Consider the following 25,262-nt stretch of genomic DNA (forward strand, 5'->3'; position numbering starts at 1 on the left):
ATTTTCAGCCACCAAACCCTCCTTATAAGTATAAGGGGTACAAAATATGTCCTTCATCTGCATGGTAAAATACAGTGAGGTTTCCATTGCAAGAATTCATACATTTCGTATCACATGTAGATCTTGGAACATGGAAAAAAACTTTTGTCAAATGCACAAATTCTGCAAAACGTAACTGCTTCTCTACTGCAGTTTGTTGATTTTGTGCTGAGAGCATAGATAAACCCAATTGTTCATTGTTTTGTTTATGAAATGATGATATATCTAATTGTTTCTTACAGTGCATTGGGTTGAAAAACATTTTAGCAGGATCTATTGAAGAGGGTATATGGTTATGAAACAGGGACTTCTTGAACTGCACTCCTACGCTCTACCACTGACATAAACCCTTGAATGCTGAAAACTGCCCTTTTTTTTAAAAAGGTGATAGTGTGGGTGACTGCATGGAACTTGTAGAACTAATGACATCAGTGCACTTCTGGTTTGCTGTACAAATTAATACATTTCATTAAGGGCATATTATTGGTTTCCGCCAAAGTTTAATAACATTCATATGAGATTCCAATGGACTATTTCAAACTGATAATATCACCAGTAGAACTGGGTGAATGTAAAACACAGCTTGTATCATACGAAGAAATCCTAAACAGCTTAATGGTGTTTACCCTATGTTTCAGGTGAGGATCAGGAGTATTGCACATGTATCAATGTGTTGCTCCTTACATAAAATCCTAAGATTGTAAATGTTTTCTTCAATTTATTTAATTAAAAAAATATATCTACAGGTAAAACAGTTGGACAAGGGGGCACCCAGATTTGAACTAGAGACCTCTTGACCTGCAGTCTTTTGCTATACCACTGATCTATACCCCCAGTTCTGAAATGTTCACCTGTATTAATTCAGTAATATGTACAAAGTGGAAGCAACATGCAATCACCATCAACGCAATGCATTTTCAGCCACCAAACCCCCCTTATCACTATATGGGGTGCGAAGGATGTCCTTTATCTGCCTTGGTAAAATACAGTGAGGTTTCCATTGCAAGAATTCATACATTTCGTATCACATGTAGATCTTGGAACATGGAAAAAAAACTTTTGTCAAATGCACAAATTCTGCAAAACGTAACTGCTTCTCTACTGCAGTTTGTTGATTTTGTGCTAAGAGCATAGTTAAACCCAATTGTTCATTGTTTCGTATATGAAATGATGATATATCTTATTGTTTCTTACAGTGCATTGGGTTGAAAAACATTTTAACAGGATCTATTGAAGAGGGTATATGGTTATGAAACAGGGACTTCTTGAACTGCACTCCTACGCTCTACCACTGACATAAACCCTTGAATGCTGAAAACTGCCCTTTTTTTAAAAAGGTGATAGAATGGGTGACTGCATGGAACTTGTAGAACTAATGACATCAGCGCATACACTTCTGGTCAGCTGTACAAATTAATACATTTCATTAAGGGCATATTATTGGTTTCTGCCAAAGTTTTATAACATTCATATGAGATTCCAATGGACTATTTCAAACTGATAATATCACCAGTAGAACTTGGGTGAATGTAAAACACAGCTTGTATCATACGAAGAAATCCTAAACAGCTTAATCGTGTTTACCCTATGTTTCAGGTGATGATCAGGAGTATTTCACATATAGCAATGTGTTGCTCATTACATAAAATGCTAAGATTGTAAATGTTTTCTTCAATTTATTTAATTAAAAAAATATATCTACAGGTAAAACAGTTGGACAAGGGGGCACCCAGATTTGAATTAGAGACCTCTCGACCTGCAGTCTATTGCTACACCACTGATCTATAACCCCAGATCTGAAATGTTCACCTATATTAATTCAGTAATATGTACAAAGTGGAAGCAACATGCAATCACCATCAAAGCAATGCATTTTCAGCCACCAAACCCTCCTTATAAGTATATGGGGTGCGAAGGATGTCCTTTATCTGCCTTGGTAAAATACAGTGAGGTTTCCATTGCAAGAATTCATACATTTCGTATCACATGTAGATCTTGGAACATGGAAAAAAAACTTTTGTCAAATGCACAAATTCTGCAAAACGTAACTGCTTCTCTACTGCAGTTTGTTGATTTTGCGCTAAGAGCATAGTTAAACCCAATTGTTCATTGTTTTGTATATGAAATGATGATATATCCTATTGTTTCTTAGAGTGCATTGGGGTGAAAAACATTTTAACATGATCTATTGAAGAGGGTATATGGTTATGAAACAGGGACTTCTTGAACTGCACTCCTACGCTCTACCACTGAGTTAAACCCTTGAATGCTGAAAACTGCCCTTTTTTAAAAAGGTGATAGAGTGGGTGACTGCATGGAACTTGTAGAACTAATGACATCTGTGCACTTCAGGTCAGCTGTACAAATTAATACATTTCATTAAGCTCATATTATTGGTTTCCTCCTAAGTTTTATAACATTCATATGAGCTTCCAATGGACTATTTGAAACTGATAATATCACCAGTAGAACTTGGGTGAATGTAATACACAGCTTGTATCATACGAAGAAATCCTAAACAACTTAATGGTGTTTACCCTATGTTTCAGGTGATGATCAGGGCTTATTTCAAATGTATAAATGTGTTGCTCATTACATAAAATGCTAACATTGTAAAAGTTTTCTTCAATTTATTTAATTAAAAAATATATCTACAGGTAAAATAGTTGGACAAGGGGGCACCCAGATTTGAACTATGGACCTCTTGATCTGCAGTCAAATGCTCTACCAGTGAGCTATACCCCCAGTACTGAAAAGTTCACCTATATTAATTCAGTAATACGTACAAAGTGGAAGCAACATGCAATCACCATCAAAGCAATGCATTTTCAGCCACCAAACCCTCCTTATAAGTATAAGGGGTACAAAATATGTCCTTTATCTGCTTGGTAAAATACAGAGAGGTTTCCATTGCAAGAATTCATACATTTCGTATCACATGTAGATCTTGGAACATGGAAAAAAACTTTTGTCAAATGCACAAATTCTGCAAAACGTAACTGCTTCTCTACTGCAGTTTGTTGATATTGTGCTAAGAGCATCGTTAAACCCAATTGTTCATTGTTTTGTATATGAAATGATGATATATCCTATTGTTTCTTACAGGTCATTGGGTTGAAAAACATTTTAACAGGATCTATTGAAGAGGGTATATGTTTATGAAACAGGGACTTCTTGAACTGCACTCCTACGCTCTACCACTGAGTTAAACCCTTGAATGCTGAAAACTGCGCTTTTTTTAAAAAGGTGATAGAGTGGGTGACTGCATGGAACATGTAGAACTAATGACATCAGTGCACTTCTGGTCAGCTGTACAAATTAATACATTTCATTAAGGGCATATTATTGGTTTCCGCCAAAGTTTTATAACATTCATATGAGATTCCAATGGACTATTTTAAATTGATAATATCACCAGTAGAACTTGGGTGAATGTAAAACACAGCTTGTATCATACGAAGAATTCCTAAACAGCTTAATGGTGTTTACCCTATGTTTCAAGTGATAATCAGGAGTATTTCAAATGTAGCAATGTGTTGCTCATTACATAAAATGCTAAGATTGTAAATGTTTTCTTCAATTTATTTAATTAAAAAAATATATCTACAGGTAAAACAGTTGGACAAGGGGGCACCCAGATTTGAACTAGGGACCTCTTGATATGCAGTAAAATGCTCTACCAGTGAGCTATACCCCCGGTTCTGAAATGTTCACCTATATTTATTCAGTAATATGTACAAAGTGGAAGCAACATGCAATCACCATCAAAGCAATGCATTTTCAGCCACCAAACCGTCCTTATAAGTATAAGGGGTACAAAATATGTCCTTCATCTGCATGGTAAAATACAGTGAGGTTTCCATTGCAAGAATTCATACATTTCGTATCACATGTAGATCTTGGAACATGGAAAAAAACTTTTGTCAAATGCACAAATTCTGCAAAACGTAACTGCTTCTCTACTGCAGTTTGTTGATATTGTGCTAAGAGCATCGTTAAACCCAATTGTTCATTGTTTTGTATATGAAATTATGATATATCCTATTGTTTCTTACAGGTCATTGGGTTGAAAAACATTTTAACAGGATCTATTGAAGAGGGTATATGTTTATGAAACAGGGACTTCTTGAACTGCACTCCTACGCTCTACCACTGAGTTAAACCCTTGAATGCTGAAAACTGCGCTTTTTTTAAAAAGGTGATAGAGTGGGTGACTGTATGGAACATGTAGAACTAATGACATCAGTGCACTTCTGGTCAGCTGTACAAATTAATACATTTCATTAAGGGCATATTATTGGTTTCCGCCAAAGTTTTATAACATTCATATGAGATTCCAATGGACTATTTTAAATTGATAATATCACCAGTAGAACTTGGGTGAATGTAATACACAGCTTGTATCATGCAAAGAAATCCTAAACAGCTTATTGGTGTTTACCCTATGTTTCAGGTGATGATCAGGAGTATTTCAAAGGTAGAAATGTGTTGCTCATTACATAAAATGCTTAGATTGTAAAGATTTTCTTCAATTTATTTAATTAAAAGATATTTCTACAGGTAAAACAGTTGGACAAGGGGGCACCCAGATTTGAACTGGGGACCTCTTGATCTGCAGTCAAATGCTCTACCACTGAGCTATACGCCCAGTTCTGAAATGGTCACCTTTATTAATTCAGTAATATGTACAAAGTGGAAGCAACATGTAATCACCATCAACGCAATGCATTTTCAGCCACCAAACCCTCCATATAAGTATAAGGGGTACAAAAGATGTCCTTTATCTGCCTTGGTAAAATACAGTGAGGTTTCCATTGCAAGAATTCATACATTTCGTATCACATGTAGATCTTGGAACATGGAAAAAAAACTTTTGTCAAATGCACAAATTCTACAAAATGTAACTGCTTCTCTACTGCAGTTTGCTGATTTTGTGCAAATACCATAGTTAAACCCAATTGTTCAATGTTTTGTATGTGAAATGATGATATATCCTATTGTTTCTTATAGTGCATTGGGTTGAAAAACATTTAAACATGATCTATTGAAGAGGGTATATGGTTATGAAACAGGGACTTCTTGAACTGCACTCCTACACTCTACCACTGATTTAAACCCTTGAATGCTGAAAACTGCCCTTTTTTTGAAAAAGGTGATAGTGTGGGTGACTGCATGGAACTTGTAGAACTAATGACATCAGTGCACTTCTGGTCAGCTGTACAAATTAATACATTTCATTAAGGGCATATTATTGGTTTCCGCCAAAGTTTTATAACATTCATATGAGATTCCAATGGACTATTTCAAACTGATAATATCACCAGTAGAACTTGGGTGAATGTAAAACACAGCTTGTATCATACGAAGAAATCCTAAACAACTTAATGGTGTTTACCCTATGTTTCAGGTGATGATCAGGAGTATTTCAAATGTATAAATGTGTTGCTCATTACATAAAATGCTAAGATTGTAAAAGTTTTCTTCAATTTATTTAATTAAAAAATATATCTACAGGTAAAACAGTTGGACAAGGGGGCACCCAGATTTGAACTAGGGACCTCTTGATCTGCAGTCAAATGCTCTACCAGTGAGCTATACCCCCAGTTCTGAAAAGTTCACCTATATTAATTCAGTAATACGTACAAAGTGGAAGCAACATGCAATCACCATCAAAGCAATGCATTTTCAGCCACCAAACCCTCCTTATAAGTATAAGGGGTACAAAATATGTCCTTCATCTGCATGGTAAAATACAGTGAGGTTTCCATTGCAAGAATTCATACATTTCGTATCACATGTAGATCTTGGAACATGGAAAAAAACTTTTGTCAAATGCACAAATTCTGCAAAACGTAACTGCTTCTCTACTGCAGTTTGTTGATTTTGTGCTGAGAGCATAGATAAACCCAATTGTTCATTGTTTTGTTTATGAAATGATGATATATCTAATTGTTTCTTACAGTGCATTGGGTTGAAAAACATTTTAGCAGGATCTATTGAAGAGGGTATATGGTTATGAAACAGGGACTTCTTGAACTGCACTCCTACGCTCTACCACTGACATAAACCCTTGAATGCTGAAAACTGCCCTTTTTTTAAAAAGGTGATAGTGTGGGTGACTGCATGGAACTTGTAGAACTAATGACATCAGTGCACTTCTGGTTTGCTGTACAAATTAATACATTTCATTAAGGGCATATTATTGGTTTCCGCCAAAGTTTAATAACATTCATATGAGATTCCAATGGACTATTTCAAACTGATAATATCACCAGTAGAACTGGGTGAATGTAAAACACAGCTTGTATCATACGAAGAAATCCTAAACAGCTTAATGGTGTTTACCCTATGTTTCAGGTGAGGATCAGGAGTATTGCACATGTATCAATGTGTTGCTCCTTACATAAAATCCTAAGATTGTAAATGTTTTCTTCAATTTATTTAATTAAAAAAATATATCTACAGGTAAAACAGTTGGACAAGGGGGCACCCAGATTTGAACTAGAGACCTCTTGACCTGCAGTCTTTTGCTATACCACTGATCTATACCCCCAGTTCTGAAATGTTCACCTGTATTAATTCAGTAATATGTACAAAGTGGAAGCAACATGCAATCACCATCAACGCAATGCATTTTCAGCCACCAAACCCCCCTTATCACTATATGGGGTGCGAAGGATGTCCTTTATCTGCCTTGGTAAAATACAGTGAGGTTTCCATTGCAAGAATTCATACATTTCGTATCACATGTAGATCTTGGAACATGGAAAAAAAACTTTTGTCAAATGCACAAATTCTGCAAAACGTAACTGCTTCTCTACTGCAGTTTGTTGATTTTGTGCTAAGAGCATAGTTAAACCCAATTGTTCATTGTTTCGTATATGAAATGATGATATATCTTATTGTTTCTTACAGTGCATTGGGTTGAAAAACATTTTAACAGGATCTATTGAAGAGGGTATATGGTTATGAAACAGGGACTTCTTGAACTGCACTCCTACGCTCTACCACTGACATAAACCCTTGAATGCTGAAAACTGCCCTTTTTTTAAAAAGGTGATAGAATGGGTGACTGCATGGAACTTGTAGAACTAATGACATCAGCGCATACACTTCTGGTCAGCTGTACAAATTAATACATTTCATTAAGGGCATATTATTGGTTTCTGCCAAAGTTTTATAACATTCATATGAGATTCCAATGGACTATTTCAAACTGATAATATCACCAGTAGAACTTGGGTGAATGTAAAACACAGCTTGTATCATACGAAGAAATCCTAAACAGCTTAATCGTGTTTACCCTATGTTTCAGGTGATGATCAGGAGTATTTCACATATAGCAATGTGTTGCTCATTACATAAAATGCTAAGATTGTAAATGTTTTCTTCAATTTATTTAATTAAAAAAATATATCTACAGGTAAAACAGTTGGACAAGGGGGCACCCAGATTTGAATTAGAGACCTCTCGACCTGCAGTCTATTGCTACACCACTGATCTATAACCCCAGATCTGAAATGTTCACCTATATTAATTCAGTAATATGTACAAAGTGGAAGCAACATGCAATCACCATCAAAGCAATGCATTTTCAGCCACCAAACCCTCCTTATAAGTATATGGGGTGCGAAGGATGTCCTTTATCTGCCTTGGTAAAATACAGTGAGGTTTCCATTGCAAGAATTCATACATTTCGTATCACATGTAGATCTTGGAACATGGAAAAAAAACTTTTGTCAAATGCACAAATTCTGCAAAACGTAACTGCTTCTCTACTGCAGTTTGTTGATTTTGCGCTAAGAGCATAGTTAAACCCAATTGTTCATTGTTTTGTATATGAAATGATGATATATCCTATTGTTTCTTAGAGTGCATTGGGGTGAAAAACATTTTAACATGATCTATTGAAGAGGGTATATGGTTATGAAACAGGGACTTCTTGAACTGCACTCCTACGCTCTACCACTGAGTTAAACCCTTGAATGCTGAAAACTGCCCTTTTTTAAAAAGGTGATAGAGTGGGTGACTGCATGGAACTTGTAGAACTAATGACATCTGTGCACTTCAGGTCAGCTGTACAAATTAATACATTTCATTAAGCTCATATTATTGGTTTCCTCCTAAGTTTTATAACATTCATATGAGCTTCCAATGGACTATTTGAAACTGATAATATCACCAGTAGAACTTGGGTGAATGTAATACACAGCTTGTATCATACGAAGAAATCCTAAACAACTTAATGGTGTTTACCCTATGTTTCAGGTGATGATCAGGGCTTATTTCAAATGTATAAATGTGTTGCTCATTACATAAAATGCTAAGATTGTAAATGTTTTCTTCAATTTATTTAATTAAAAAAATATATCTACAGGTAAAACAGTTGGACAAGGGGGCACCCAGATTTGAACTAGGGACCTCTTGATATGCAGTAAAATGCTCTACCAGTGAGCTATACCCCCAGTTCTGAAATGTTCACCTATATTTATTCAGTAATATGTACAAAGTGGAAGCAACATGCAATCACCATCAAAGCAATGCATTTTCAGCCACCAAACCGTCCTTATAAGTATAAGGGGTACAAAATATGTCCTTCATCTGCATGGTAAAATACAGTGAGGTTTCCATTGCAAGAATTCATACATTTCGTATCACATGTAGATCTTGGAACATGGAAAAAAACTTTTGTCAAATGCACAAATTCTGCAAAACGTAACTGCTTCTCTACTGCAGTTTGTTGATATTGTGCTAAGAGCATCGTTAAACCCAATTGTTCATTGTTTTGTATATGAAATTATGATATATCCTATTGTTTCTTACAGGTCATTGGGTTGAAAAACATTTTAACAGGATCTATTGAAGAGGGTATATGTTTATGAAACAGGGACTTCTTGAACTGCACTCCTACGCTCTACCACTGAGTTAAACCCTTGAATGCTGAAAACTGCGCTTTTTTTAAAAAGGTGATAGAGTGGGTGACTGTATGGAACATGTAGAACTAATGACATCAGTGCACTTCTGGTCAGCTGTACAAATTAATACATTTCATTAAGGGCATATTATTGGTTTCCGCCAAAGTTTTATAACATTCATATGAGATTCCAATGGACTATTTTAAATTGATAATATCACCAGTAGAACTTGGGTGAATGTAAAACACAGCTTGTATCATACGAAGAATTCCTAAACAGCTTAATGGTGTTTACCCTATGTTTTAAGTGATAATCAGGAGTATTTCAAATGTAGCAATGTGTTGCTCATTACATAAAATGCTAAGATTGTAAATGTTTTCTTCAATTTATTTAATTAAAAAAATATATCTACAGGTAAAACAGTTGGACAAGGGGGCACCCAGAATTGAACTAGGGACCTCTTGATATGCAGTCAAATGCTCTACCAATGAGCTATACCCCCAGTTCTGAAATGTTCACCTATATTTATTCAGTAATATGTACAAAGTGGAAGCAACATGCAATCACCATCAAAGCAATGCATTTTCAGCCACCAAACCCTCCTTATAAGTATAAGGGGTACAAAATATGTCCTTCATCTGCATGGTAAAATACAGTGAGTTTTCCATTGCAAGAATCCATACATTTCGTATCACATGTAGATCTTGGAACATGGAAAAAAACTTTTGTCAAATGCACAAATTCTGCAAAACGTAACTGCTTCTCTACTGCAGTTTGTTGATTTTGTGCTGAGAGCATAGTTAAACCCAATTGTTCATTGTTTTGTTTATGAAATGATGATATATCTAATTGTTTCTTACAGTGCATTGGGTTGAAAAACATTTTAGCAGGATCTATTGAAGAGGGTATATGGTTATGAAACAGGGACTTCTTGAACTGCACTCCTACGCTCTACCACTGACATAAACCCTTGAATGCTGAAAACTGCCCTTTTTTTAAAAAGGTGATAGTGTGGGTGACTGCATGGAACTTGTAGAACTAATGACATCAGTGCACTTCTGGTCAGCTGTACAAATTAATACATTTCATTAAGGGCATATTATTGGTTTCCGCCAAAGTTTAATAACATTCATATGAGATTCCAATGGACTATTTTAAATTGATAATATCACCAGTAGAACTTGGGTGAATGTAAAGCACAGCTTGTATCATACGAAGAAATCCTAAACAGCTTAATGGTGTTTACCCTATGTTTCAGGTGAGGATCAGGAGTATTGCACATGTATCAATGTGTTGCTCCTTACATAAAATCCTAAGATTGTAAATGTTTTCTTCAATTTATTTAATTAAAAAAATATATCTACAGGTAAAACAGTTGGACAAGGGGGCACCCAGATTTGAACTAGAGAGCTCTTGACCTGCAGTCTATTGCTATACCACTGATCTATACCCCCAGTTCTGAAATGTTCACCTGTATTAATTCAGTAATATGTACAAAGTGGAAGCAACATGCAATCACCATCAAAGCAATGCATTTTCAACCACCAAACCCTCCTTATAAGTATAAGGGGTACAAAATATGTCCTTTATCTGCTTGGTAAAATACAGTGAGGTTTCCATTGCAAGAATTCATACATTTCGTATCACATGTAGATCTTGGAACATGGAAAATAACTTTTGTCAAATGCACAAATTCTGCAAAACGTAACTGCTTCTCTACTGCAGTTTGTTGATATTGTGCTAAGAGCATAGTTAAACCCAATTGTTCATTATTTTGTATATGGAATGATGATATATCCTATTGTTTCTTACAGGTCATTGGGTTGAAAAACATTTTAACAGGATCTATTGAAGAGGGTATATGGTTATGAAACAGTGACTTCTTGAACTGCACTCCTACGCTCTACCACTGAGTTAAACCCTTGAATGCTGAAAACTGCGCTTTTTTTAAATAGGTGATAGAGTGGGTGACTGCATGGAACATGTAGAACTAATGACATCAGTGCACTTCTGGTCAGCTGTACAAATTAATACATTTTATTAAGGGCATATTATTGGTTTCCGCCAAAGTTTTATAACATTCATATGAGATTCCAATGGACTATTTTAAACTGATAATATCACCAGTAGAACTTGGGTGAATGTAAAACACAGCTTGTATCATACGAAGAAATCCTAAACAGCTTAATGGTGTTTACCCTATGTGTCAGGTGAAGATCAGGAGTATTTGAAATGTAGCAATGTGTTGCTCATTACATAAAATGCTAAGATTGTAAATGATTTCTTCAATTTATTTAATTAAAAAATATATCTACAGGTGGACAAGGGGGCACCCAGATTTGAACTAGAGACTTCTTGATATGCAGTGTATTGCTATACCACTGAGCTATACCCACAGATCTGAAATGTTCACCTATATTAATTCAGTAATATGTACAAAGTGGAAGCAACATGCAATCACCGTCAAAGCAATGCATTTTCAGCCACCAAACCCCCCTTATCACTATATGGGGTGCGAAGGATGTCCTTTATCTGCCTTGGTAAAATACAGTGAGGTTTCCTTTGCAAGAATTCATACATTTCGTATCACATGTAGATCTTGGAACATGGAAAAAAAACTTTTGTCAAATGCACAAATTCTGCAAAACGTAACTGCTTCTCTACTGCAGTTTGTTGATTTTGTGCTAAGAGCATAGTTAAACCCAATTGTTCATTGTTTCGTATATGAAATGATGATATATCTTATTGTTTCTTACAGTGCATTGGGTTGAAAAACATTTTAACAGGATCTATTGAAGAGGGTATATGGTTATGAAACAGGGACTTCTTGAACTGCACTCCTACGCTCTACCACTGACATAAACCCTTGAATGCTGAAAACTGCCCTTTTTTTTAAAAAGGTGATAGAATGGGTGACTGCATGGAACTTGTAGAACTAATGACATCAGCGCATACACTTCTGGTCAGCTGTACAAATTAATACATTTCATTAAGGGCATATTATTGGTTTCTGCCAAAGTTTTATAACATTCATATGAGATTCCAATGGACTATTTCAAACTGATAATATCACCAGTAGAACTTGGGTGAATGTAAAACACAGCTTGTATCATACGAAGAAATCCTAAACAGCTTAATCGTGTTTACCCTATGTTTCAGGTGATGATCAGGAGTATTTCACATATAGCAATGTGTTGCTCATTACATAAAATGCTAAGATTGTAAATGTTTTCTTCAATTTATTTAATTAAAAAAATATATCTACAGGTAAAACAGTTGGACAAGGGGGCACCCAGATTTGAATTAGAGACCTCTCGACCTGCAGTCTATTGCTACACCACTGATCTATACCCCCAGATCTGAAATGTTCACCTATATTAATTCAGTAATATGTACAAAGTGGAAGCAACATGCAATCACCATCAAAGCAATGCATTTTCAGCCACCAAACCCTCCATATAAGTATAAGGGGTACAAAAGATGTCCTTTATCTGTCTTGGTAAAATACAGTGAGGTTTCCATTGCAAGAATTCATACATTTCGTATCACATGTAGATCTTGGAACATGGAAAAAAAACTTTTGTCAAATGCACAAATTCTACAAAATGTAACTGCTTCTCTACTGCAGTTTGCTGATTTTGTGCAAATACCATAGTTAAACCCAATTGTTCAATGTTTTGTATGTGAAATGATGATATATCCTATTGTTTCTTACAGTGCATTGGGTTGAAAAACATTTAAACATGATCTATTGAAGAGGGTATATGGTTATGAAACAGGGACTTCTTGAACTGCACTCCTACGCTCTACCACTGATTCAAACCCTTGAATGCTGAAAACTGCCCTTTTTTTAAAAAAGGTGATAGTGTGGGTGACTGCATGGAACTTGTAGAACTAATGACATCAGTGCACTTCTGGTCAGCTGTACAAATTAATACATTTCATTAAGGGCATATTATTGGTTTCCGCCAAAGTTTTATAACATTCATATGAGATTCCAATGGACTATTTCAAACTGATAATATCACCAGTAGAACTTGGGTGAATGTAAAACACAGCTTGTATCATACGAAGAAATCCTAAACAACTTAATGGTGTTTACCCTATGTTTCAGGTGATGATCAGGAGTATTTCAAATGTATAAATGTGTTGCTCATTACATAAAATGCTAAGATTGTAAAAGTTTTCTTCAATTTATTTAATTAAAAAATATATCTACAGGTAAAACAGTTGGACAAGGGGGCACCCAGATTTAAACTAGGGACCTCTTGATCTGCAGTCAAATGCTCTACCAGTGAGCTATACCCCCAGTTCTTAAAAGTTCACCTATATTAATTCAGTAATACGTACAAAGTGGAAGCAACATGCAATCACCATCAAAGCAATGCATTTTCAGCCACCAAACCCTCCTTATAAGTATAAGGGGTACAAAATATGTCCTTTATCTGCTTGGTAAAATACAGAGAGGTTTCCATTGCAAGAATTCATACATTTCGTATCACATGTAGATCTTGGAACATGGAAAAAAACTTTTGTCAAATGCACAAATTCTGCAAAACGTAACTGCTTCTCTACTGCAGTTTGTTGATATTGTGCTAAGAGCATCGTTAAACCCAATTGTTCATTGTTTTGTATATGAAATGATGATATATCCTATTGTTTCTTACAGGTCATTGGGTTGAAAAACATTTTAACAGGATCTATTGAAGAGGGTATATGTATATGAAACAGGGACTTCTTGAACTGCACTCCTACGCTCTACCACTGAGTTAAACCCTTGAATGCTGAAAACTGCGCTTTTTTTTAAAAAGGTGATAGAGTGGGTGACTGCATGGAACATGTAGAACTAATGACATCAGTGCACTTCTGGTCAGCTGTACAAATTAATACATTTCATTAAGGGCATATTATTGGTTTCCGCCAAAGTTTTATAACATTCATATGAGATTCCAATGGACTATTTTAAATTGATAATATCACCAGTAGAACTTGGGTGAATGTAAAACACAGCTTGTATCATACGAAGAATTCTTAAACAGCTTAATGGTGTTTACCCTATGTTTCAAGTGATAATCAGGAGTATTTCAAATGTAGCAATGTGTTGCTCATTACATAAAATGCTAAGATTGTAAATGTTTTCTTCAATTTATTTAATTAAAAAAATATATCTACAGGTAAAACAGTTGGACAAGGGGGCACCCGGATTTGAACTAGGGACCTCTTGATATGCAGTCAAATGCTCTACCAGTGAGCTATACCCCCAGTTCTGAAATGTTCACCTATATTTATTCAGTAATATGTACAAAGTGGGAGCAACATGCAATCACCATCAAAGCAATGCATTTTCAGCCACCAAACCCTCCTTATAAGTATAAGGGGTACAAAATATGCCCTTCATCTGCATGGTAAAATACAGTGAGGTTTCCATTGCAAGAATTCATACATTTCGTATCACATGTAGATCTTGGAACATGGAAAAAAACTTTTGTCAAATGCACAAATTCTGCAAAACGTAACTGCTTCTCTACTGCAGTTTGTTGATTTTGTGCTGAGAGCATAGTTAAACCCAATTGTTCATTGTTTTGTTTATGAAATGATGATATATCTAATTGTTTCTTACAGTGCATTGGGTTGAAAAACATTTTAGCAGGATCTATTGAAGAGGGTATATGGTTATGAAACAGGGACTTCTTGAACTGCACTCCTACGCTCTACCACTGACATAAACCCTTGAATGCTGAAAACTGCCCTTTTTTTAAAAAGGTGATAGTGTGGGTGACTGCATGGAACTTGTAGAACTAATGACATCAGTGCACTTCTGGTCAGCTGTACAAATTAATACATTTCATTAAGGGCATATTATTGGTTTCCGCCAAAGTTTAATAACATTCATATGAGATTCCAATGGACTATTTCAAACTGATAATATCACCAGTAGAACTTGGGTGAATGTAAAACACAGCTTGTATCATACGAAGAAATCCTAAACAGCTTAATGGTGTTTACCCTATGTTTCAGGTGAGGATCAGGAGTATTGCACATGTATCAATGTGTTGCTCCTTACATAAAATCCTAAGATTGTAAATGTTTTCTTCAATTTATTTAATTAAAAAAATATATCTACAGGTAAAACAGTTGGACAAGGGGGCACCCAGATTTGAACTAGAGACCTCTTGACCTGCAGTCTATTGCTATACCACTGATCTATACCCCCAGTTCTGAAATGTTCACCTGTATTAAATCAGTAATATGTACAAAGTGGAAGCAACATGCAATCACCATCAAAGCAATGCATTTTCAACCACTAAACCCTCCTTATAAGTATAAGGGGTACAAAATATGTCCTTTATCTGCTTGGTAAAATACAGTGAGGTTTCCATTGCAAGAATTCATACATTTCGTATCACATGTAGATCTTGGAACATGGAAAATAACTTTTGTCAAATGCACAAATTCTGCAAACCGTAACTGCTTCTCTACTGCAGTTTGTTGATATTGTGCTAAGAGCATAGTTAAACCCAATTGTTCATTATTTTGTATATGGAATGATGATATATCCTATTGTTTCTTACAGGTCATTGGGTTGAAAAACATTTTAACAGGATCTATTGAATAGGGTATATGGTTATGAAACAGGGACTTCTTGAACTGCACTCCTACGCTCTACCACTGAGTTAAACCCTTGAATGCTGAAAACTGCGCTTTTTTTAAATAGGTGATAGAGTGGGTGACTGCATGGAACATGTAGAACTAATGACATCAGTGCACTTCTGGTCAGCTGTACAAATTAATACATTTCATTAAGGGCATATTATTGGTTTCCGCCAAAGTTTTATAACATTCATATGAGATTCCAATGGACTATTTTAAACTGATAATATCACCAGTAGAACTTGGGTGAATGTAAAACACAGCTTGTATCATACGAAGAAATCCTAAACAGCTTAATGGTATTTACCCTATGTTTCAGGTGAAGATCAGGAGTATTTGAAATGTAGCAATGTGTTGCTCATTACATAAAATGCTAAGATTGTAAATGTTTTCTTCAATTTATTTAATTAAAAAATATATCTACAGTTGGACAAGGGGGCACCCAGATTTGAACTAGAGACTTCTTGATATGCAGTGTATTGCTATACCACTGAGCTATACCCACAGATCTGAAATTTACACCTATATTAATTCAGTAATATGTACAAAGTGGAAGCAACATGCAATCACCGTCAAAGCAATGCATTTTCAGCCACCAAACCCCCCTTATCACTATATGGGGTGCGAAGGATGTCCTTTATCTGCCTTGGTAAAATACAGTGAGGTTTCCTTTGCAAGAATTCATACATTTCGTATCACATGTAGATCTTGGAACATGGAAAAAAAACTTTTGTCAAATGCACAAATTCTGCAAAACGTAACTGCTTCTCTACTGCAGTTTGTTGATTTTGTGCTAAGAGCATAGTTAAACCCAATTGTTCATTGTTTCGTATATGAAATGATGATATATCTTATTGTTTCTTACAGTGCATTGGGTTGAAAAACATTTTAACAGGATCTATTGAAGAGGGTATATGGTTATGAAACAGGGACTTTTTGAACTGCACTCCTACGCTCTACCACTGACATAAACCCTTGAATGCTGAAAACTGCCCTTTTTTTTAAAAAGGTGATAGAATGGGTGACTGCATGGAACTTGTAGAACTAATGACATCAGCGCATACACTTCTGGTCAGCTGTACAAATTAATACATTTCATTAAGGGCATATTATTGGTTTCTGCCAAAGTTTTATAACATTCATATGAGATTCCAATGGACTATTTCAAACTGATAATATCACCAGTAGAACTTGGGTGAATGTAAAACACAGCTTGTATCATACGAAGAAATCCTAAACAGCTTAATCGTGTTTACCCTATGTTTCAGGTGATGATCAGGTGTATTTCACATATAGCAATGTGTTGCTCATTACATAAAATGCTAAGATTGTAAATGTTTTCTTCAATTTATTTAATTAAAAAAATATATCTACAGGTAAAACAGTTGGACAAGGGGGCACCCAGATTTGAATTAGAGACCTCTCGACCTGCAGTCTATTGCTACACCACTGATCTATACCCCCAGATCTGAAATGTTCACCTATATTAATTCAGTAATATGTACAAAGTGGAAGCAACATGCAATCACCATCAAAGCAATGCATTTTCAGCCACCAAACCCTCCTTATAAGTATATGGGGTGCGAAGGATGTCCTTTATCTGCCTTGGTAAAATACAGTGAGGTTTCCATTGCAAGAATTCATACATTTCGTATCACATGTAGATCTTGGAACATGGAAAAAAAACTTTTGTCAAATGCACAAATTCTGCAAAACGTAACTGCTTCTCTACTGCAGTTTGTTGATTTTGAGCTAAGAGCATAGTTAAACCCAATTGTTCATTGTTTTGTATATGAAATGATGATATATCCTATTGTTTCTTACAGTGCATTGGGTTGAAAAACATTTTAACATGATCTATTGAAGAGGGTATATGGTTTTGAAACAGGGACTTCTTGAACTGCACTCCTACGCTCTACCACTGAGTTAAACCCTTGAATGCTGAAAACTGCCCTTTTTTAAAAAGGTGATAGAGTGGGTGACTGCATGGAACTTGTAGAAGTAATGACATCTGTGCACTTCAGGTCAGCTGTACAAATTAATACATTTCATTAAGCTCATATTATTGGTTTCCGCCAAAGTTTTATAACATTCATATGAGCTTCCAATGGACTATTTGAAACTGATAATATCACCAGTAGAACTTGGGTGAATGTAATACACAGCTTGTATCATGCAAAGAAATCCTAAACAGCTTATTGGTGTTTACCCTATGTTTCAGGTGATGATCAGGAGTATTTCAAAGGTAGAAATGTGTTGCTCATTACATAAAATGCTTAGATTGTAAAGATTTTCTTCAATTTATTTAATTAAAAAATATATCTACAGGTAAAACAGTTGGACAAGGGGGCACCCAGATTTGAACTAGGGACCTCTTGATCTGCAGTCAAATGCTCTACCAGTGAGCTATACCCCCAGTTCTGAAAAGTTCACCTATATTAATTCAGTAATACATACAAAGTGGAAGCAACATGTAATCACCATCAACGCAATGCATTTTCAGCCACCAAACCCTCCAAATAAGTATAAGGGGTACAAAAGATGTCCTTTATCTGCCTTGGTAAAATACAGTGAGGTTTCCATTGCAAGAATTCATACATTTCGTATCACATGTAGATCTTGGAACATGGAAAAAAAACTTTTGTCAAATGCACAAATTCTACAAAATGTAACTGCTTCTCTACTGCAGTTTGCTGATTTTGTGCAAAGACCATAGTTAAACCCAATTGTTCAATGTTTTGTATGTGAAATGATGATATATCCTATTGTTTCTTATAGTGCATTGGGTTGAAAAACATTTAAACATGATCTATTGAAGAGGGTATATGGTTATGAAACAGGGACTTCTTGAACTGCACTCCTACACTCTACCACTGATTTAAACCCTTGAATGCTGAAAACTGCCCTTTTTTTGAAAAAGGTGATAGTGTGGGTGACTGCATGGAACTTGTAGAACTAATGACATCAGTGCACTTCTGGTCAGCTGTACAAATTAATACATTTCATTAAGGGCATATTATTGGTTTCCGCCAAAGTTTTATAACATTCATATGAGATTCCAATGGACTATTTCAAACTGATAATATCACCAGTAGAACTTGGGTGAATGTAAAACACAGCTTGTATCATACGAAGAAATCCTAAACAACTTAATGGTGTTTACCCTATGTTTCAGGTGATGATCAGGAGTATTTCAAATGTATAAATGTGTTGCTCATTACATAAAATGCTAAGATTGTAAAAGTTTTCTTCAATTTATTTAATTAAAAAATATATCTACAGGTAAAACAGTTGGACAAGGGGGCACCCAGATTTGAACTAGGGACCTCTTGATCTGCAGTCAAATGCTCTACCAGTGAGCTATACCCCCAGTTCTGAAAAGTTCACCTATATTAATTCAGTAATACGTACAAAGTGGAAGCAACATGCAATCACCATCAAAGCAATGCATTTTCAGCCACCAAACCCTCCTTATAAGTATAAGGGGTACAAAATATGTCCTTTATCTGCTTGGTAAAATACAGAGAGGTTTCCATTGCAAGAATTCATACATTTCGTATCACATGTAGATCTTGGAACATGGAAAAAAACTTTTGTCAAATGCACAAATTCTGCAAAACGTAACTGCTTCTCTACTGCAGTTTGTTGATATTGTGCTAAGAGCATCGTTAAACCCAATTGTTCATTGTTTTGTATATGAAATGATGATATATCCTATTGTTTCTTACAGGTCATTGGGTTGAAAAACATTTTAACAGGATCTATTGAAGAGGGTATATGTTTATGAAACAGGGACTTCTTGAACTGCACTCCTACGCTCTACCACTGAGTTAAACCCTTGAATGCTGAAAACTGCGCTTTTTTTAAAAAGGTGATAGAGTGGGTGACTGCATGGAACATGTAGAACTAATGACATCAGTGCATTTCTGGTCAGCTGTACAAATTAATACATTTCATTAAGGGCATATTATTGGTTTCCGCCAAAGTTTTATAACATTCATATGAGATTTAATGGACTATTTTAAATTGATAATATCACCAGTAGAACCTGGGTGAATGTAAAACACAGCTTGTATCATACGAAGAATTCCTAAACAGCTTAATGGTGTTTACCCTATGTTTCAAGTGATAATCAGGAGTATTTCAAATGTAGCAATGTGTTGCTCATTACATAAAATGCTAAGATTGTAAATGTTTTCTTCAATTTATTTAATTAAAAAAATATATCTACAGGTAAAACAGTTGGACAAGGGGGCACCCAGATTTGAACTAGGGACCTCTGGATATGCAGTCAAATGCTCTACCAGTGAGCTATACCCCCAGTTCTGAAATGTTCACCTATATTTATTCAGTAATATGTACAAAGTGGAAGCAACATGCAATCACCATCAAAGCAATGCATTTTCAGCCACCAAACCCTCCTTATAAGTATAAGGGGTACAAAATATGTCCTTCATCTGCATGGTAAAATACAGTGAGGTTTCCATTGCAAGAATTCATACATTTCGTATCACATGTAGATCTTGGAACATGGAAAAAAACTTTTGTCAAATGCACAAATTCTGCAAAACGTAACTGCTTCTCTACTGCAGTTTGTTGATTTTGTGCTGAGAGCATAGTTAAACCCAATTGTTCATTGTTTTGTTTATGAAATGATGATATATCTAATTGTTTCTTACAGTGCATTGGGTTGAAAAACATTTTAGCAGGATCTATTGAAGAGGGTATATGGTTATGAAACAGGGACTTCTTGAACTGCACTCCTACGCTCTACCACTGACATAAACCCTTGAATGCTGAAAACTGCCCTTTTTTTTAAAAAGGTGATAGTGTGGGTGACTGCATGGAACTTGTAGAACTAATGACATCAGTGCACTTCTGGTCAGCTGTACAAATTAATACATTTCATTAAGGGCATATTATTGGTTTCCGCCAAAGTTTAATAACATTCATATGAGATTCCAATGGACTATTTCAAACTGATAATATCACCAGTAGAACTTGGGTGAATGTAAAACACAGCTTGTATCATACGAAGAAATCCTAAACAGCTTTCTGGTGTTTACCGTATGTTTCAGGTGAGGATCAGGAGTATTGCACATGTATCAATGTGTTGCTCCTTACATAAAATCCTAAGATTGTAAATGTTTTCTTCAATTTATTTAATTAAAAAAATATATCTACAGGTAAAACAGTTGGACAAGGGGGCACCCAGATTTGAACTAGAGAGCTCTTGACCTGCAGTCTATTGCTATACCACTGATCTATACCCCCAGTTCTGAAATGTTCACCTGTATTAATTCAGTAATATGTACAAAGTGGAAGCAACATGCAATCACCATCAAAGCAATGCATTTTCAACCACCAAACCCTCCTTATAAGTATAAGGGGTACAAAATATGTCCTTTATCTGCTTGGTAAAATACAGTGAGGTTTCCATTGCAAGAATTCATACATTTCGTATCACATGTAGATCTTGGAACATGGAAAATAACTTTTGTCAAATGCACAAATTCTGCAAAACGTAACTGCTTCTCTACTGCAGTTTGTTGATATTGTGCTAAGAGCATAGTTAAACCCAATTGTTCATTATTTTGTATATGAAATGATGATATATCCTATTGTTTCTTACAGGTCATTGGGTTGAAAAACATTTTAACAGGATCTATTGAAGAGGGTATATGGTTATGAAACAGGGACTTCTTGAACTGCACTCCTACGCTCTACCACTGAGTTAAACCCTTGAATGCTGAAAACTGCGCTTTTTTTAAATAGGTGATAGAGTGGGTGACTGCATGGAACATGTAGAACTAATGACATCAGTGCACTTCTGGTCAGCTGTACAAATTAATACATTTCATTAAGGGCATATTTTTGGTTTCTGCCAAAGTTTTATAACATTCATATGAGATTCCAATGGACTATTTTAAACTGATAATATCACCAGTAGAACTTGGGTGAATGTAAAACACAGCTTGTATCATACGAAGAAATCCTAAACAGCTTAATGGTGTTTACCCTATGTTTCAGGTGAAGATCAGGAGTATTTGAAATGTAGCAATGTGTTGCTCATTACATAAAATGCTAAGATTGTAAATGTTTTCTTCAATTTATTTAATTAAAAAATATATCTACAGGTGGACAAGGGGGCACCCAGATTTGAACTAGAGACTTCTTGACATGCAGTGTATTGCTATACCACTGAGCTATACCCACAGATCTGAAATGTTAACCTATATTAATTCAGTAATATGTACAAAGTGGAAGCAACATGCAATCACCGTCAAAGCAATGCATTTTCAGCCACCAAACCCCCCTTATCACTATATGGGGTGCGAAGGATGTCCTTTATCTGCCTTGGTAAAATACAGTGAGGTTTCCATTGCAAGAATTCATACATTTCGTATCACATGTAGATCTTGGAACATGGAAAAAAAACTTTTGTCAAATGCACAAATTCTGCAAAACGTAACTGCTTCTCTACTGCAGTTTGTTGATTTTGTGCTAAGAGCATAGTTAAACCCAATTGTTCATTGTTTCGTATATGAAATGATGATATATCTTATTGTTTCTTACAGTGCATTGGGTTGAAAAACATTTTAACAGGATCTATTGAAGAGGGTATATGGTTATGAAACAGGGACTTCTTGAACTGCACTCCTACGCTCTACCACTGACATAAACCCTTGAATGCTGAAAACTGCCCTTTTTTTAAAAAAGGTGGTAGAATGGGTGACTGCATGGAACTTGTAGAACTAATGACATCAGCGCATACACTTCTGGTCAGCTGTACAAATTAATACATTTCATTAAGGGCATATTATTGGTTTGTGCCAAAGTTTTATAACATTCATATGAGATTCCAATGGACTATTTCAAACTGATAATATCACCAGTAGAACTTGGGTGAATGTAAAACACAGCTTGTATCATACGAAGAAATCCTAAACAGCTTAATCGTGTTTACCCTATGTTTCAGGTGATGATCAGGAGTATTTCACATATAGCAATGTGTTGCTCATTACATAAAATGCTAAGATTGTAAATGTTTTCTTCAATTTATTTAATTAAAAAAATATATCTACAGGTAAAACAGTTGGACAAGGGGGCACCCAGATTTGAATTAGAGACCTCTCGACCTGCAGTCTATTGCTACACCACTGATCTATACCCCCAGATCTGAAATGTTCACCTATATTAATTCAGTAATATGTACAAAGTGGAAGCAACATGCAATCACCATCAAAGCAATGCATTTTCAGCCACCAAACCCTCCTTATAAATATATGGGGTGCGAAGGATGTCCTTTATCTGCCTTGGAAAAATACAGTGAGGTTTCCATTGCAAGAATTCATACATTTCGTATCACATGTAGATCTTGGAACATGGAAAGAAAACTTTTGTCAAATGCACAAATTCTACAAAATGTAACTGCTTCTCTACTGCAGTTTGCTGATTTTGTGCAAATACCATAGTTAAACCCAATTGTTCAATGTTTTGTATGTGAAATGATGATATATCCTATTGTTTCTTACAGTGCATTGGGTTGAAAAACATTTAAACATGATCTATTGAAGAGGGTATATGGTTATGAAACAGGAACTTCTTGAACTTCACTCCTACGCTCTACCACTGATTTAAACCCTTGAATGCTGAAAACTGCCCTTTTTTTAAAAAGGTGATAGTGTGGGTGACTGCATGGAACTTGTAGAACAAATGACATCAGTGCACTTCTGGTCAGCTGTACAAATTAATACATTTCATTAAGGGCATATTATTGGTTTCCGCGCCAAAGTTTTATAACATTCATATGAGATTCCAATGGACTATTTCAAACTGATAATATCACCAGTAGAACTTGGGTGAATGTAAAACACAGCTTGTATCATACGAAGAAATCCTAAACAACTTAATGGTGTTTACCCTATGCTTCAGGTGATGATCAGGAGTATTTCAAATGTACAAATGTGTTGCTCATTACATAAAATGCTAAGATTGTAAAAGTTTTCTTCAATTTATTTAATTAAAAAAATATATCTACAGGTAAAACAGTTGGACAAGGGGGCACCCAGATTTGAACTAGGGACCTCTTGATCTGCAGTCAAATGCTCTACCAGTGAGCTATACCCCCAGTTCTGAAAAGTTCACCTATATTAATTCAGTAATACGTACAAAGTGGAAGCAACATGCAATCACCATCAAAGCAATGCATTTTCAGCAACCAAACCCTGCTTATAAGTATAAGGGGTACAAAATATGTCCTTTATCTGCTTGGTAAAATACAGTGAGGTTTCCATTGCAAGAATTCATACATTTCGTATCACATGTAGATCTTGGAACATGGAAAAAAACTTTTGTCAAATGCACAAATTCTGCAAAACGTAACTGCTTCTCTACTGCACTGCAGTTTGTTGATATTGTGCTAAGAGCATCGTTAAACCCAATTGTTCATTGTTTTGTATATGAAATGATGATATATCCTATTGTTTCTTACAGGTCATTGGGTTGAAAAACATTTTAACAGGATCTATTGAAGAGGGTATATGGTTATGAAACAGGGACTTCTTGAACTGCACTCCTACGCTCTACCACTGAGTTAAACCCTTGAATGCTGAAAACTGCGCTTTTTTTAAAAAGGTGATAGAGTGGGTGACTGCATGGAACATGTAGAACTAATGACATCAGTGCACTTCTGGTCAGCTGTACAAATTAATACATTTCATTAAGGGCATATTATTGGTTTCCGCCAAAGTTTTATAACATTCATATGAGATTCCAATGGACTATCTTAAATTGATAATATCACCAGTAGAACTTGGGTGAATGTAAAACACAGCTTGTATCATACGAAGAGATCCTAAACAGCTTAATCGTGTTTACCCTATGTTTCAGGTGATGATCAGGAGTATTTCACATGTAGCAATGTGTTGCTCATTTCACTCTTCCTCATCGTGGGGCGAGGGCAGGAGCCCCCCCAGCACCCCAGCCCAGCAGAGGAACCACGAAGAACACGGACAGGGGCCTGCCTGACCCTGTCCCCACACGCCGCCTGACTCGCGCATGCCGGGCGCAGCGCGGCCTGAAACCGAGGCTGAGCCTCGCTAACATCAGCTGTAACCGCCGGCAGGCGGATCGCGCCGGCGGCCAGCTCCAAGGCCACTCTAAGGCCTGTTGGGTGCCTGCTCACCCCCTCACTCCACTCTTCCTCATCGTGGGGCGAGGGCAGGAGCCCCCCCAGCACCCCAGCCCAGCAGAGGAACCACGAAGAACACGGACAGGGGCCTGCCTGACCCTGTCCCCACACGCCGCCTGACTCGCGCATGCCGGGCGCAGCGCGGCCTGAAACCGAGGCTGAGCCTCGGTAACATCAGCTGTAACCGCCGGCAGGCGGATCGCGCCGGCGGCCAGCTCCAAGGCCACTCTAAGGCCTGTTGGGTGCCTGCTCACCCCCTCACTCCACTCTTCCTCATCGTGGGGCGAGGGCAGGAGCCCCCCCAGCACCCCAGCCCAGCAGAGGAACCACGAAGAACACGGACAGGGGCCTGCCTGACCCTGTCCCCACACGCCGCCTGACTCGCGCATGCCGGGCGCAGCGCGGCCTGAAACCGAGGCTGAGCCTCGCTAACATCAGCTGTAACCGCCGGCAGGCGGATCGCG

At 36.4% G+C, this 25,262-nt stretch overlaps 5 non-coding genes across 5 annotated transcripts; all 5 read right to left on the reverse strand.

Annotated features, from left to right (window-relative positions):
• Positions 1 to 4,615: 4,615 nt before the first annotated feature.
• On the reverse strand, positions 4,616 to 4,687 carry TRNAC-GCA (transfer RNA cysteine (anticodon GCA)). The gene has a single exon. It is a non-coding gene; the product is annotated as a tRNA-Cys (tRNA).
• An 882-nt stretch (positions 4,688 to 5,569) lies between these two features.
• Positions 5,570 to 5,641, reverse strand: TRNAC-GCA (transfer RNA cysteine (anticodon GCA)). Its single transcript has one exon. It is a non-coding gene; the product is annotated as a tRNA-Cys (tRNA).
• A 12,308-nt stretch (positions 5,642 to 17,949) lies between these two features.
• TRNAC-GCA (transfer RNA cysteine (anticodon GCA)) lies at positions 17,950 to 18,021 on the reverse strand. Its single transcript has one exon. It is a non-coding gene; the product is annotated as a tRNA-Cys (tRNA).
• An 882-nt stretch (positions 18,022 to 18,903) lies between these two features.
• TRNAC-GCA (transfer RNA cysteine (anticodon GCA)) lies at positions 18,904 to 18,975 on the reverse strand. The gene has a single exon. It is a non-coding gene; the product is annotated as a tRNA-Cys (tRNA).
• A 4,689-nt stretch (positions 18,976 to 23,664) lies between these two features.
• Positions 23,665 to 23,736, reverse strand: TRNAC-GCA (transfer RNA cysteine (anticodon GCA)). The gene has a single exon. It is a non-coding gene; the product is annotated as a tRNA-Cys (tRNA).
• Positions 23,737 to 25,262: the final 1,526 nt, after the last annotated feature.

The sequence above is a fragment of the Ambystoma mexicanum genome, chromosome 4q (genome assembly GCF_040938575.1).
Source record: "Ambystoma mexicanum isolate Mex_15411 chromosome 4q, UKY_AmexF1_1, whole genome shotgun sequence".
NCBI lineage: Eukaryota > Metazoa > Chordata > Amphibia > Caudata > Ambystomatidae > Ambystoma > Ambystoma mexicanum.